The sequence below is a fragment of the Sminthopsis crassicaudata genome, chromosome 3, assembly GCF_048593235.1.
Source record: "Sminthopsis crassicaudata isolate SCR6 chromosome 3, ASM4859323v1, whole genome shotgun sequence".
NCBI classification, from domain to species: domain Eukaryota; kingdom Metazoa; phylum Chordata; class Mammalia; order Dasyuromorphia; family Dasyuridae; genus Sminthopsis; species Sminthopsis crassicaudata.
In genome coordinates, this window is record NC_133619.1 from 294119137 (window position 1) to 294136354 (window position 17218).

Below are 17218 nucleotides of genomic sequence, written 5' to 3' on the forward strand. Positions count from 1 at the left end.
GTTCCAAATTCTCTCCCTCCCTCCAGCCCCTTTCCCCACTCATTAAGAAAGAAAGCAATATATCAAGCATATGTGAAATAAGCAAAACATATTTCCATATTATCCACATGACCAAAAAAGTGAAAAAATAAAATAAAAATGTAATACTTCAAATTGCACTCAGTTTTTCAGTTCTCTCTCTGGAGGTGGATCACATTTTTTAATCATGAATCCTTCAGAAATGTGTTGTATCACTATACTGATAAAAATAGCTAACTCATAAATCTTTCACAGCTGGCCATCACTAGAATATTCTTGGCTGTAATCCTATTCCTTTGCCTTTTGTAATTTCATATTCTAAGCTCTCCACTCCTTCAACACAGCAGCTGCTAAATCTTGTGTAATACTGCCTGTGGCTCTGTAATATTTAAATGGTTTCTCTCTGGCTGCTTGAACTATTTTCTCTTTGACTGGAGAGCTTTGGAAATTGGCATATTCCTGAGAGTTTCATTTTTTATTTCCTTAAAGAGATTTTCAGTGAATTCTTTCCATTTCTATTTTAGCCTCTGGATTTAAAATCCAAAATGCCCAAGAGTCATGTCAAAATTCATAGCTACCAGATCAAAGAAAAGTTATTGCAAGTAACCAAAAAGAAAGAATTCAAGAACTGATGAGCCACAGTCTTGGTCATACATGATTTGACAACTATCACTATAAATGAACAAAGAACTTGGAATGAAATATTCCAGGAGAAAAATGATAAAGATTTATAACCAAGAATAACTTATCCAATAAAACTGGATAGGATATTACAGAGAGGAAATGGATCTTTAATGAAACAGAAGAATTCTAATTATTCTTGAAGAAAAGGCCAAAGTGATAGGAATTTTGAAGTAAAAAAAGAAGAGTTAAGAGAAACATAAAAAGATGAATAGAAATGTAAATGATAGTTGATTAAACAAAGATCAAAATAAAAAATAAATATGGAGAGATGATGCATGTATCCCCTTTGAACCCTATTATCTTCTAGGGTAATAAAAAACATCTAATTAAGCAAAACTTGGGAATAGGGAATGTTTTGATGCTCTTAAGAGAAGAATGGAAAAAGAAAAGAGGAATAACTGTATTGTGGGAGGTGGGGGAAGAGAAAGGAAGGTTAGGGGAAATTTTATCACTTAATTAAAATCCACAAGTAGAAATTTATGCAAATAAGGAGTAAAAGGTGTAAGAGGGACCTTCAAATTCTTCTGAGCTGACTAAAGGAAGGAAGAATACATATATACAAAAAGAAAGGAGTACAGATAAAACATTTTATTCAATAAGGAATAGTAGGAAAGGGAGAAAGGAGGGAGAGAAAATTAGCTAGTGAGTTATGGAAAATAAAAATATTTATAGATCTTATGAAGTGGCAAGGAAAGAGAATGCCCATAAATTGTGGAAAAGATGAACAAGTTATAATATATAAATGTTATGGAATATTAATGTTTTGTAAGAAATTACATAGGAGACAATTCCAGAGAAACTTGGAAAAACGTATACGATCTGATGCTAAGTGAAATCAATAAAACTAGAAGAACAATTACAATGATAGCAATATGGTAAAGGTAAACAACTTTGAAAGAATTGGGAATTTTTATCAGCTTGATGTCCAACCATGATTCCAGAGGACTAATGATTTTTCTTTCTCATTTTTTTTCTTTTTTGATCTGATTTTTCTTATATACCATGGTAATTATAGAAATATGTATAGAAAAATTGCACATGCTTAACATATATAAAATTGCTTGCCATCTAGGGAAGTGGAGGGGAGGGAAGGAGAAAAAAATTTGAAACAAAGGTTTTTCAGGGCTAAATGTTGAAGACTCTGCATATATTTTGAAAATAAAGAGATTTTTTAAATTAATAATCATGCTTATACCTGATAAAGACTTCTTTCTGCCTATGGGGAACTATGGATGTAGAATATATGCATGTACCATCAAAATCATTTGATGTATTGGTTGCTTTTGTTGATTTTCCTCTTTAAAACAATCTTTGTCACAAGGGATGGTTTAATGAGAATAGGAGGGGAGAGGGATATGTTTTAAATAAAGATGAAGTAGAAATAAAATGTATCAATAAAAATAAGATCACAGAAAGAAAGAACATAGAAGAAAGAGACAATCACTAATATATCAAACTCTTAAAAGAGATAAATAGCAAACTATATCAGATGGGCTGGTTTGTGTAATGTAAGAAAATAATTCCACCAAACAGTAAGAATAGGATGAACTGGTAATACTTGCTTAGAGAAGCCACAAGTCTCTTACAACTTTTAGAATTCTACCATATCAGAAGAAATTGGCTGATAGAAAGATATCATGCTGGCACAGTCAACCAGGTCTATTGCCTCTGAAAGGAGTTATAACTTTGCCCTAAAATGACCTCAATTGATTCTTGCTAGCTCTGCCTTCAAAATTTCCGACCAATTATATTATCCTCCACATCTATGATAGCTCTGATTTTGGAATCAATTATATTGTTTCGCCCCTTTGTAATTCTACCTTGTAGCATTTTGTCCATAAAAATTATGTCAGCCCTCATTCAGAGTCTTAGCCAGCTGAGGAGGCTGAGCTTTATTGGCAAATTGGTTCTTCATTAATTGATTATGTTCAATAAAATAAAATTACCTCAATTATTACAATATTTGTGTAATAGGAAGTTTGTGATTGTGTCTATGTATATAAATGTATGATATGTCCCTTAGAGGCTACAGCACATCCTCATACATACCCCTACACACTGCATGTCTATTCTGTATTTTACCTGCCAAACTAACAAAAGTGGAGACAAGGGTTTTGGGAAAGGAGAAAGGTTTTGGAACAGTTGCTATGGGAATTCAGTTTCATATGTAAGGTACAGTCTCTTTAAGGTCCTTTTCCTAAAGAGTGGCTAGTTGATGTGGGCAGCAAAATGGAAAAGAAATTAAAGGCCATCTCAACTCTTTTATTTTGTAAATAATGAAGACTGGTTTCCAATGAGGTTTCCAAGGAGGATTTGAATATGGTTCAGATGTGAAAATGAACAGAAATAGGATTTGAATCTAAGTTGTCCCCTCCCTCGCCCCAGGTCCAACACATTTGCCATCAGAAATGAATTAAAAGTTTGAAGAATAGTAGTAAGGGCTCAAAGCAGGTTAAATAACATGAATTTGTGCTTAAGTGAATTAGTGCCTTTTATGACTTTTTCCATCAATGTGTGTCCAGGAGTAGGATTAGAGATCAAGATTGCTAAGAATTTAAAAGTGGAGGGAAGCATGCTGTTGAAGTAACTCACCTTATTACAAATTAGGTTCTCTGATCAGCAGAAACAGTTATTTAATTAAAAACAAAAACAAAAACAAAAAAAAACTGAAGTTCAAGGTAATTCAAACCTAATCATGTATTAATAATGTTCTTCATGTAGTAAGACACTTTGAGTTCCAATAAGACAGTACAAATAATATATCCCATTGGTAATACCCTCAAAATAGGCCTAGGGATAGGGAATATTGCCTTTGTATCCAGATGTTGAATAAATATGATGGCCTATAACAGCATGTGGAAGATTTTATAAGCTGCAAGAGGAATCGGGGAGGGAAAACATAAGGCATTTCTATCTAGTTTTGGAAGATCCAGGAGAGAGTGGTGGAAGAGAGGGTTAGGAGCTCTGACAATCAGAACATTGGGCAAAGAATGAGAAGCAAACTAGGGGATAAAAGTGTAATAAGTTTGTCTGGGGAAGTAGTCCAAAGGATAAGGGTAGTCCTTGAATAGGAGCTTGCATGTGAGGAAAGTCTTGTTTGAACAAGAATTTTCTTACTATTAAATTGTGGAAAAACAACTCAGTGACAAAAAGAATTAGCACATTTATACCAAAATATTTACAGCAGCATTTTTGTGGTAAGAAAGAAGTGAAAATAACATAAATGCTCATTTTTTGGAGAATAGCTAAAAATAAACGGTGGCACATAAATAATCTTGTAAGTGTGACATACCTTCTTTTGCAAGAGACAGAAAAACTGCAAAAGTCAAAAGCCCTAATGAAATAACATTGGAAAACTGAAATATTACAGTTCCCACTTAGGATTCCCACTCCCAGAAATGGAAGAATATATAATTATTTTTTTCCAAACTATATTTGCTAAAAGAGAGGGCTTCAATTTGGGAAGGGCATTTGCTGTATAGCAATACTGATGCAAAAAAGAAAATTAAGAAAAGAGTATCAGTGAAAAATTGAAAATTACTTGAGGAGAATAGAAGAACATTCAGAAGGGATCATACACAAGAAGAGCAGTTTTTCTTTACTATTACCATATTGTTATATGTAACTATAAATTTAATTCATACTTTTAAAATATATTCCCTGAACAAAATAATTCACAGTTTCATATGTAAGGTACATTCTCTTTAAGGTCCTTTTCCTAAAGAATAGCTAATTGATGTGGGCATCAAAATGGAAGAGAAATTAAAGGCCATTTCAACCAAATCTTTTATTTTATAGGTAAGGAAGACTGGTTTCCAATGAGGGTTTCAAGAAGGATTTGAATATAATTATATATGTAGAAATGAAGAGAAATAGGATTTGAACCCAAGCTGTCCCCTCCCTCACCCCCACTCCAGGTCCATCACATTTGCCATAATATGACTTGCAACCTCTAAGAAGGGTTCAGTGCAGAAGGATAGATCTTAAAGGGATATTTGTCTCTATTCTATTTTCTTGTGTATTTCTTTTCATAGCTTAGTGTGGAAACAATATTTTGATCCTAACAGATCCTAATTCCACATTTTTATTCTTGGGTTTCAAGAAGCTTAGCTTTGCTATAAAGAATTCTGAATTAGACTTTTTTTTTCCCTAAAAGATCATGGAAATGGGATTTTCTTATAGATAAACTTGCTTTCTTTAGGATAATTGAAAAATCTATATGCCAGAATTTACTATAATTAATAATCTTTTAACATTTTAGAACATATCAACAATCCATCCCCCTACAGATGTTAAACCTCAGTGATATTATTTCAGATACCTCTATTATCTTGTCTACATCATATATCTTCATTAATCTCGCAATGTCATGTACCTCAGTTAATCTTGTTCAAGATTCTCATTTGATTGTTTAAGTCTTCAGAGGGTATAAAATTATTAAGCCTAGTGCAACTGAATGAGCTTCTTCACTGAATCCTTTTCCCTATGAGGGTCTTTTTCTTTATGGTCTGGGCCATAATAATAAAAGCTATGCCTTCATTACTAGAAAAAGAAATGGCAAGCTACTCCATTATCTTTGCCAAGAAAACTCTATGGACAATTTGATTATGGGGTCATGAAGAGTCAAATATGACTAAATGACTCAACAACAATAACGTCTAGATTATGCCGAAAATTTCCATGCTCTGGGGTAATTCTTCAACATCATTGTTGGAATAAAAGATCTGAGGTAAAACCAGACCCTAAAATACACTATTTCCTTTCTTTTTCAGGCTATAGGTCCATTCATTGCTTCTTCCATTCATTGCTTCCTGCTCAATTAATTTTTTGCTTAAGACCTACCTGAACTTTTAGATTTGTGAGCGCTATTTTGGATGACCATTTTGAAGGCAATTTTCATTTTGTGTACTAATAATTTGTTGGTGTTAGTAGAAAATTTCAAAATTTTCTTTCAAATCAGTTTGTAGATTCCATACATAAAGGATCCTAGCAAGTGTTCAAAAATTAACCTTTCTTGAATAAAGGCTAGGGGTATATGTTAGATGATGAAAATATATTTACTCTTATCTGAAGCTATCAAAGGACTGATAGAATCCTCAGCAAAAAATTATGAAAAAATTATGGTAATATTTTTTTTGAAGAGCATTGGCTCTGGATTCAGTATAACAGAGATGAAATCCCATCTATGACATTTATTAACTATGTGACTGAGCAAGTTGCTTAGTCTCCTTGTTCTCAATGTACTCATCTGAGTACATTAGTTCCATTCAGCTCTAAATATAGGATCCTCTGAGTGTGAGAAAATTAGAAAACAAATTTCATATATAAATACAAAACCATCCAGAGTTATTATCAGAGCAATCAAGCTCAGAGAACCTGTGACAACTACAATTTGTTTTCTTTTTAATGCAACATGTTCTCAGACATTATAGTCTTTGGTTGTTGACTTTTGGTTGCTTGACTCTGAAATCTTTTCACATAGTTCTGTGGCTGGTTAGAGAAAGAGGGAATGGCAATTTGCTCACTGAGTCAGTGGGATGGAGTCTGGTAAAGTTGACTAATTATTCCTTGGATGTATTCTGTGGTTAACATGCTTAAGATACTTGATTCAAGACCAAGTAGCTCCCAGCTTCAGGAAGAAGGGGCAACTGAACTTCTATGTGATTTAGATTTTGGCAAATCTCTATTGAACACAGAATTGTGAACCTCAATGTCTAGGCTTTGATATGTGAGTTGTTAATTTATTTTACTTGGGTTTCTCCCCCATTAGATTGATAACATTTAATACTTGGCTTGCATATACCTGGCAGCTCAATCTAACAAAACAATATCATCACAAATTTATTGAATCACCTTCCTGACTGTGATCATATTTCCAGCTCATTGTGAGAATTTCTGGTTAAATATTTTAACGTGTAATTTAAAAAATACAACCTATGTTTTTTTAAAGAAAACAAAAGGGCAGCAAAAATGGGTTTTTATGAAGAATAACAATTGTATTTATTGTCAAAGCATACATGACTAATACTGTCACTGTTAGGGACAAACTTTTTTTTAAAGCTTTTTATTTTCAAAACACATGCATGGATAATTTTTCAGTATTGACTCTTACATAGCCTTGTGTTTCAGATTTTCCCCTCCTTCCCCTTACCTCCTCTCCTAGATGGCAAACAATCCAATATATGTTAAATCCAATATGTGTAAACATATTTATACAATTTTCTTGTTGAACAAGAAAAATCAGATCAAAAAGGAAAGAAAATGAGTAAGAAAACAAAATGCAAGTGAACAGCCCGCAAAAAAAGAATGAGAATGTTATGTTGTGATCCACACTCAGTGGATCTCTCTGGGTATAGCTGGTCTTTTCATCATAAGATCATTGGAACTAGCATCAATCATTTCATTGTTGGAAAGAATCATGTCCATCAGAATTGATCATTGTATAATATTGCTGTTGTTGTGTACAATGATCTCCTGGTCCTGCTCATTTCACTCAGCATCACATAAGTCTGTCCAGGCCTTTCTGAAATCATCCTCCTGATCATTTCTTATAGAACAATAATGTTCCATAAAATTCATATATCATAACTTATTCAGCCATTCTCCAACTAGGGATAAACTTTTTGATGTCTAATATAAGTAGAAAAAGAACTTTGTTTTAAAATAAATTGCTGAAATATGTACATATGAACAAAGAGATTTCAAACAGGATTTTTGGCATTTTAGGAGAGAAAATTATCTCTGTATAGATCTGAGGCCTGGAGTCTCTTTATTAACAATATGTCATGATGCCTTGCTTGTGTACAAACAATTTAATTGTTTCATAAATTGTTTAATAAATTTCATTTATTAAAAACTAGAGAAATATAAATATGAAGAAACAGTTTCAGGAACATCAGAGATAATTTTGTTGGAGACCAGAATTGAGGCATGATATCTATCTCTTCTCATTTGCAAATTCTTTTTTTCTTACTAAAGAGAGTAAACCTCAGTTTCTGTTGGATCCTTCCTGATTGTTTAGAGATAAATACCTCATTGGCCAAAGTCTGCTATTGCCCTTCATCACCACCTAGAATTGGAGAGAGATAATTTTTTAATAGGGGCTTGCTCTCTGCTGCGACCTCTGTCATGAGAAGGGATTGCATTTGTCGTGGTGAGCCAGTTTAAAGTGTTGAAGCAGATTTGTGTTGCCATGAGCTCCATTTTGATTGAACAGAACAGAATCTTGTTGGCAGAATAACAGGCTGGTCTGGTCTGCATAGTCTATAGAAAGCCAGTTCAAAAAACTTTGCAACTGTCTAGGTTAAAGATAACTGCACTTTTTTACATTGAGTTATTTTCTAAATGTTCCTTTAAAGCTAACAATTAATTGAATTTACTTTAAAGATTTCAAGTAGAGAAGAGATGGGAATTTCCCCAGCTGCAGAGTGGTTTGGATCAACAGTGATGGGTAAAGCAATTTCAGTTGATATACATGTTACTGAATGGATCAATAATATTGAAGGCTGTAATCTAGAATTATGAGTTGCCTTAAATCTATGAGCTTTCCTGCCTTGTATGTTTTTTTGGTTCCTATAAATGTGTACCCATTCTTCACAATAGCTATAAGGTACATTGATAAAACAGTGTGATATGCATTTACATGTGTATTATGATGCATTAATAATTAGTGTGGGAACTCAGACTAACATATAATGATCTCATTACACACATTTAACACTGTCTTTTTTTATCTGTATGTTGAAATGTTCATGCTTTTCATAGAGAAGAAATATAGAATAAAAACTATGAAGAGGGTCTGGATCAAGAAATAGTAAGGCAGGTCTCATCCAAGAAGGAGAAGTAAATATTAAAAAAAAATTGTGATTACATAATATTCCTAAAAAAGACAGAACACTTTGTACAATAACAAAGAATTGGGAACAAATTAGATACTCATCAATTTGGAAATGTCTAAATAAGTTGAGGTACATAAATGTAGTGGAATATTACTGTGTTGTAAGAAAAAATGATTATGATGAGTACAGACATATAAGGGGATATTTATATGAGCATGTGAATAATGAAGTAAGCAGAATCAGGAAAATAATATGCACAATAACTAAAACAATGTAAGTGGAAAGAACAAGAAAAATTAAACTGGAACACTATGTAATTATAATGACCATGTCTGATAATGAAGATGATGTAAGAAAATGCATCTGCCTCACAATGTAAAATCACAACAAAACCAGAAGAAATAAAAAGAATTATCAGAATGTATTATACCAGCAAAACTGAGAATATAAAAAGAAATAGATGATTATCATTAAAAATATGAAAGACTCAAACCAATAGAATACAAAATAGAGATCAAAATAATTCAATCTCAGAAAAAGGAAACAGAAGTAGTTGTAATGGAAATGTGGAGGGACAGAGGCATAAAACTATTTACAAGAGAATATATCAAACTTTAAAAGAATAGTTGATACCAATACAAAATATTTTTTAAGACAGAAAAAATGCATTTTACTGATGATAAATATCGTCGTGATGCTTAACCAAGAAAGGAGAATTATAGACCAAAATCATTAATGAATATCAATTCAAAAATTTTAAATAAAATCTTGTCAGACAGGTTACACAGAACTTCAGTCAAGAAATCATTTATTTTGTCAAGTTGGATTTATACCAAAGATGCAAGGATGGTTCATCATTTGGAAATCAACAAAATAACATATTTAAAAGAAAAAAAAATCTAAGCCCTCATCATTTTCTGAATAGTTGCAGAAAAAAAGTATTTAACAAAATACAACATGCTTTTGTGTTTTATATAAAAACTCTAAAAATTTTAGGAATTTTTTTAATGATAGCACCTATCTAAAACCTAAAGCCTTATTTTATATGTAATAAGGATATGCTAGAAGCTTTCCCATTAAAAATAAGAGTAATCTCCCTTTCCAAGCTATTATTTGAAATATACATAAAAATGCTATCCGTTATCAAAAGCAAAGAAAAAAATAAAAGGCATAAAATTAGACAAATAGGAGATGAAATAATTCCTATTTGCTTATGACATGATGTTTTATTTATTTTTCCCACTTAATAGTGGGTTTTTTCCCAATTCCATGTAAAGATAGTTTTTAATATCCACTTTAATAAGATTTTGACTTCCAAATTTTTTCCTCCTCTCTCCCTGTCCTCTCCTCTCCCCAAGGTGGCAAGCAGCCTGTATAGGTTATACATGTACAATCATGTGAAACATATTTCCACATTAGTCATGTTATAAAAGAAGAATCGGAGCAAAAGGGGAAAACCAGGAGAAAGAGGGGGAAAAAAGCAAAAGTATAAATAGAAAAAAAAAATTTTAAGTGAAAATAGCTTCAATCTGCATTCAAACTTAATAGTTCTTTCTCTGGTTATGAATAGAGACTTTTTGTATTAGATCATGTATTGCTGAGGAGATTTAAGTCTATCAAGGTTGATTATTATATGTTTCTATTATTGTCTACAATTTTCTTCTGATTTTGCTCACTTTACTCATCATTTGTTCTTATAAGAATTTACAGGTTTTTCTGAAATTTGCCTGCTTATCATTTGTTATAGAACAATAGTATTTCATTACATTCATATACCACAATTTGTTCAGTCATTCCCATCCCCGCAATTTCAAAGTCTTTGCCACCACAAAAAGAGTTGATATAAATATTTTTGTACATATGAGTCCTTTTCCCTTTTTTATTATATCCTTGGGATATAGATGTAACAATGATATTTCTGAATTAAAGAAATATGCACAATTTTATAGCCCTTTGGGCATAGTTCCAAATTGCTCTCCAGAATGATTGAATCAGTTCACAATCCCACCAACACATAAGTATTCTGACGTTCCCACATCTCCAACATTTATAATATGCCTTTTCTGTCACATTAGCCAATCTAATAGATGTGAGGCGGTACCTCAGAGTTTTTGATTTTTATTTCTCTAATCAGTAGTGAATTAGAACATATTTTATATGATGGCAGATGGCTTTATTTCTTCATTTGAAAACTACTTGTTCATATTCTTTGATCATAAATAAATTGAGGAATTACTTGTCTTCTTATAAATTTGACTCAGAGTCTATATGTTTTAGAAGTGAGGCCTTTATTAGAAACAATGGCACTAAAAAAATTGTTTCCCAGCTTTCTGTTTTCCTTCTAATCTTGGTTTCATTAGCTTTATTTGTGCAAAACCCTATTTGATTTAATTTGATTTGATTTAATGTAACATAATATTTTACTTTAAAAAAAAAAGTCCTCAAAAACAAGTAAAGAAACAAATTTAAATAATAACTTCATCAAGTGGCAAGCGCTAAAAATAAAGCCACAAAAAGATATTCCTTTATATTAAAATCTAAGTAGCAATAATAAAAAACCTATTTAAAAATAACTTTAAAATGCATAAAATATGTAAAAGTCAATCTTCCAAAGCATATTCCATAGCTAAATATGTTCATTTGCAAAATGTGTCTTAAAGAAATAATGGAGAACTAAAGTAACTAAAAGAAGATTCAGTGATCATAACTCAGCCATGTCAATATGATACAAATGAAAATATTACCAATAAGTTTACAAATTTAATGTCATATTAATCAAATTACTAAAGAAACAATTTATGGAGCCAGACAAAATAAAAAGGAAATCTATTTGGAAAACTAAAATAACTAGGATTACAACAAAGGAAGTAATGAAAAAAAGAGGTAAGGATAAAGGGAGACTGGCACTCTCAGATTTCAAACTTTATTATAAAACATCAATCATTGAAACTATTTTGAATAGGTTTTTTTTTTTTTTTTTTAACATAATAAGGGAACAGCCTGGAAAGGAAAGAATTAAAAATACCTGAACTAAATAGCTCAGTGTTTGATAAACCTGAAAACATAAATTACCTGGGAAAGAAATTAAGCTGTCTAGCAAAAACTAACCTTAGACCAACATTTTATACCATAGTGCACAATAAATTCAAGATAAATATACAACCTGCATATTAAAGATCATATCACAAAAAATTTGAAATAACAATTCATATACCTTTCACAGCTATGGGTAGGGGATAATTTTTGGATCAAATGAAGGAAAGGAAATTAAAAAAGATAAAGTAGATCATTTTTATTACATGAAATTGGAAAGATTTTGCCACACAAAATTATTGCATCTGGGATGAAAAGAGAAGCAATCAACTTACAAAAAAAATCTTTGTACTGAAAATTTCAAATAAGAGTTTAATATCCAAGATATATTAGACAACTAATAGAAAAAGATAAGACCAAAAGTCATTCCCGAGAACATGAACAAACAATTCTCAGAAGAAAAATTGCAAACTATTAGTAGTTATATGTAAGCATCTATAAATAAAAATCAATTAAAAAAAAAAAGAAAATTAGCCTTCCTTTCTTCTTTCTGAGGTGCAAAACATTCCAAAAACTGTCATATTGGATTGATTTGTTGGTTAGTTCTATTAAGCTATCTTTTAATAATTCCTTTATTATAGGAATGGTTCTCTGGGCAGGGAAAGTGTAAGGAATAGATATGGAAATGATATAAAACAAAAGAATGCACAAAAAAAAATTTAAACAAGAGTTTCAATAAAGTAGCAATTGCAAAATTCATAAAAATCATTAATACTTCTATATAAGAACAAAATCTAGAAACAAATAATAGAAAGATAAATGTCATGCAGAATAACTATAAAATGCATGAAATATCTGCAAACCAATCTATCAAAATGCATTCAACATTTAGATAAATGTGTAATGAGGGACTAACCAATGAAGTTCCTAGTGGGTTACTTAGAGCATACACAAATACTCTTTCTTTGCCTAGTTTCAATTTAACATGTGGAGATTTAGTAAATCTACTTTTAGCTATGAGTCAGGGGCTGATGTGCAGGAGGGAAAGGGAGTCTCCAGTTTGGGAGGAAGAGAAAGGAAATGCTTTGTACCAATCAATTTAAGCTTAAGCCCGCCCTTCCTAGAGCCTGAGCCTGTATAGAGGATGTTTTATAATTCCTGACCTTAATACATTTTCAGCTAGGTGGTGCAATGGGTCTCAAGTTAGGAAACCCTGTGAGGAGTAGTCAATTGCCTTTTTCCCTAACCTGCCCACTAGTGAAATGGGTGTTGGGGGAAAGCTCCAGAGAAGATATCACTAATACAAATACAAAACATTCTTTAACAAAATTAAAAATGACTTAAATAACTGGAAGAATTTTCATTGCTTGTGGGTCAGCCTATGTCAATATAATAAAAATGGAAATACTATCAATAAAATAGACTAGATAATCAAGTTTTAGAAATACTTAATTATTTATTACTTATAAATAATTTAATTCAATAACATAGTAATGGATAAACTCAAGGATATAAACCATTTGGGGAAGGGCTCCCCTTTTAACAAAGACTGATAGGGAAACTAGAAATCTATTGGGGGGGGAGGGGAAAGGAATGGTTTATACTAGCTTCTTAGAAACAGCAAGCTATGTATGAAAAGTTACATTTCCAAAAAAAATCAAAGGAAAATAAGTAATGATACATTTTAGAATTATGAGCAGAAGAATTATTTTGTGAAAAAGTTTTTTAAATTGATTATTTGATTACACATATTATATATATGTGCAATATTCATTTCTGATCATATCCCTTCCTTCGACCTTGGGAGCCTCACTCATTTAAAAATAATAATAATAAAGGAAAAGGACCAGTAAGAAAAAACAAACATCAACTCTGACTGACCATCATCTGTAATTCTGTTGTTATTGTTCATCCTTCATTTTTTAAAGAGGAGCAATGACATCACAGGATCATGTCTTATCTTGTGTGTAAATTGGATTCAAGTGAGACCAAATTGCAGGGTTGTCAGTCTCACTCATCATGAAAATAAAATCCAGAGGCAGGACAACTGGCAGTGGCCCAGGATGCAGTGAAAGACTTTGGTGTCTTCAACGTCTGAACGAGCTCTAAGCCCTTCACAGCACCTGCTTCAGACACCTTCATAACCCTTGGAGCAAATTGTTCTCACCTATCCATTCTGCCAGGGGAATGTCTTCACATGCTTGGTACAGTCATCTTCCTAATTCACGGGCAGATTTTTAAGCCTATTGATTACCCTCAATCTGGATTAGAGCATTAACCAAGACAGTTTTACTAGGATGTGGCCATTGTGCAAGCTATAGCTTCTTGAAACCACAGGTGGGAGTCCCACAGGACTCTGGATTAAGTCCTCTTCTCTTCTCCCTCTAGATTATTTCACTTAGTGAACTCATTACCTTCCATGGAGTCAGTTATCTCTCTGCTGATAATTCTCAAATTTTCTCATCTAATACAAACCTCTCTGTTGACCTTCAGTCTCATGTCTCTAACTAGCTGTCAGATATCTTATGTTCAGTAGATATCTTAAATTCAACATGTCCAAAACTGAATTCACTATCTTTCCTTTACAAACTCTCTCCCATTCCAAACTTCCAAACTTCTACCTTTCCTGTTACAAGAATTATTAAATTAAATATTAAACATTGGGAAATACTAACCAAAATAAATACATAATGAAATATAAATATTGTGAGACTTTAAGTCAATATATTTTCAGTGATCTTTATGTTTAGTGATTTCCCCCTTTTCAACTGTTGACCCTCTTTTTAAAATTAATTATTTATTTATAACATTCTTTTTTTTAAAATTTTGAGTTCTAAATTCTCTCCCTCCCTCCCATCATTTTTACTTGAATGCCATTTATAAATATAAAATCATGCAAAACATATTTCTACATTAGCTATATTTTTCTAAGAAGCAAGGAAAATAAAAAAGTGAGAAAATTATATTTTAATTTGCATTCAGAGTTCCTCAGTTCTCTCTCTGGCAGCAGATATTATTTTTTCATCATGAATTCTCTGGATTTGTCTTGGATCACATTAATGATCAGAGGAGTCAAGTCCTTCACAATTTATCATCACTACAATGTAACTGTTACTGCATTCAATGATCTCCTGTTTCTTCTCATTCTACTTTGTATTAGTCCTTTTAGGACTTGCCATGCCTTTTCTGAAACCATCCCTTTTGTCACTTCTTATAGTATAATAGTACTCCGTTATAATCATATGCCATAACTTGGTCAACCATTCACCAGTCGGTAGAATTCTCTCAATTTGCAGTTCTTTTCTACTACAAAAAGAGTTGCTATATATTTTTTACATTTAGGTCTTTCTCCTTTTTCTTTGATCTCTTTGTGATATAGACCTAATAATGGTGTTACTAGGTCAAAAAACATTGACAATTTCATAGCCCTTCAGGCACATTCCAAATTGTTCTCCAGAATAGTTGGATTAGTTCACTACTTCACCAGCAATTCATTATTTTCCCCTCATCTCCTCTAGCATGTTATTTCTGATAGGTGAGAGATGGTATCTCAAAGTTGCTTTAGTATGCATTTCTCTAATCAATAGTGATTTTGAGCTTTTTTTTTCATATAACTATAGATAACTTTAATTTCTTATTTTAAAAACTGTCTTTATATTCTTTGACCATTTATCAATTGGGAACTGGCTCTTATTTTTATAAATGTGACTCAATTCTATAATCAGTATAAATGAGAAATATGGCCTTTATTAGAGAAACTTGTCATAAAATCTTTTTTATAATAAATACTTCATTGTCTTTGGTTCTTTTTAGCATAAAGCAATTTCCCTGATTATCTCTTTTAGTTGTTTTATTTTTGCCTTTGCTTTGTCTGAGATCATGATTGATTACTACATTTGCTTTTTTTTTTTTTTTTTAGGTCACCTGAAGCTTATTGGATTCTGCTTCAGTCCCTTACCTTAACACTGTGTGTCTTTCCATATTAAATATATCTCTTGCAAGCAACATATTGTAAGATTCTGGTTTCTAATCCATTTTGCAATCCCATTTTATAAGTGACTTTATCCCATTCACATTCACAGTGGTGTTTACTGTATATTTTCCTCCATGCCATTTTCTTTTTTCTTTTCCCCTCTCTCTTTTTGTCCTGTTCCTCCTCAAAAGACCATTTTGCTTACAAGCACAGCTCCCTTAATCTATCCTCCGTTTTATTATCTCATTATTCTCTCATTTCCTTTTTCTCCTATTTCCCCTATTAAGTAAGTTGCATTTCTGTACATAATTGAGTGTGTGTATATATACTGTATATGAATACAGATATACATATATGTATGTGTGTGTATATATACATACACACACATACACACACACATATATATTCATTCCTCTTTGAACCAATTTCAATGAGTGAGGTTCAGGTACTGACTGCTAATCCCTCATTTCCCCTTCATTATAAAAGCTCTTCCTTGTGTGACTCTTTTATGTGATATATTTTACTCCATTCTACTTCTCCCTTATCCCAGGGCATTCCTCTTTCTCACTTCATTTTTGTTCTTTGGAGGTCATCTCAACAGAATGGACTCACACCCATGTACTCTAAATATATGAACACCTTTTAACTGCCCTAATAATGATGACATTTTTAGGAGTTACATGTATCATTTTCTCAAATAGGAATGTAAGCAGTTAACTTTATTGAGTCCTTTATGATTGCTGTTTAATGTTTGCCTTTTTAATACTTCTTTTGAGTTTTGTGTTTTAATGTCATTTTCTATTCAGCCTTTTTGTCAAGAATGCTTGAGAGTCCTCTATTTTTTTAAATACTCATTCTCCCAGAATTACACTCAGTTTTGCTGGATTATTTTTACTTGAAATATATATTCAAATATATATAATAAATTCAATATTGAATATACATAATATATACAGAGATAGTTTTCAACATTTACCCCAGGGGCAGCAAGGTGGTGCAGTGGATAGAGACCAGCCCTGAATTCAGGAGGACGGGAGTTCAAATCTGGTCTCAGACACTAAACACTTCCTAGCGGTGTGACCCTGGGCAAGTCACTTAACCCCAATTGCCTCAGGAAAAAAAGAGTTACAATATTCACCCCTGCAAAACCTTGTGTTGCAAGATTTCTCCTTTCCCCCATGCCTTCCCCAAAGAGCAAGTAATTCAATATATCTTAAACAGGTGTAATTCTTCTATACATATTTCCACATTATCTTGCTGCACATGAAAAAATCAGATCAAAAAGGAAAAAAATGAGAAAGAAAACAAAATGGAAGCAAACAACAACAAAATATTGAAAATGACATGTTGTGATCCATACTCAGTTCTCACAGTCTTCTCTCTGAGTGCAGATGGCTCTCTTCATCACAAGTCTACTGGAATTGGCCTGAATCATATAATTGTTGAAAAGAGCCACGTCCATCAGAATCAATTATCACATAACCTGGTTGTTGCTGGGTACAATGATTTCTTGGTTCTACTCACTTCACTTAGCATCAGTTCATGTAAGTTTCTCCAGGTCTTTCTGTAACCATGCTGTTCATTATTTCTTATAAAATAATAATATTCCATAACATTCATATACTATAACTTATTCAGTCATTCTCTACTTGATGGGCATCCACTCAGTTTC

The 17218-nt window shown here is 32.1% G+C and overlaps 1 long non-coding RNA gene across 1 annotated transcript in view; it reads left to right on the top strand.

The window, feature by feature from the left end:
* Nucleotides 1–15576, top strand: part of LOC141559510 (uncharacterized) — a 46078-nt gene extending 30502 nt beyond the window's left edge. The window contains exon 3 of the long non-coding RNA XR_012487453.1: nt 15493–15576. This is a non-coding gene — a long non-coding RNA (uncharacterized LOC141559510). The remainder of the gene's footprint in view (nt 1–15492) is intronic.
* Nucleotides 15577–17218: the final 1642 nt, after the last annotated feature.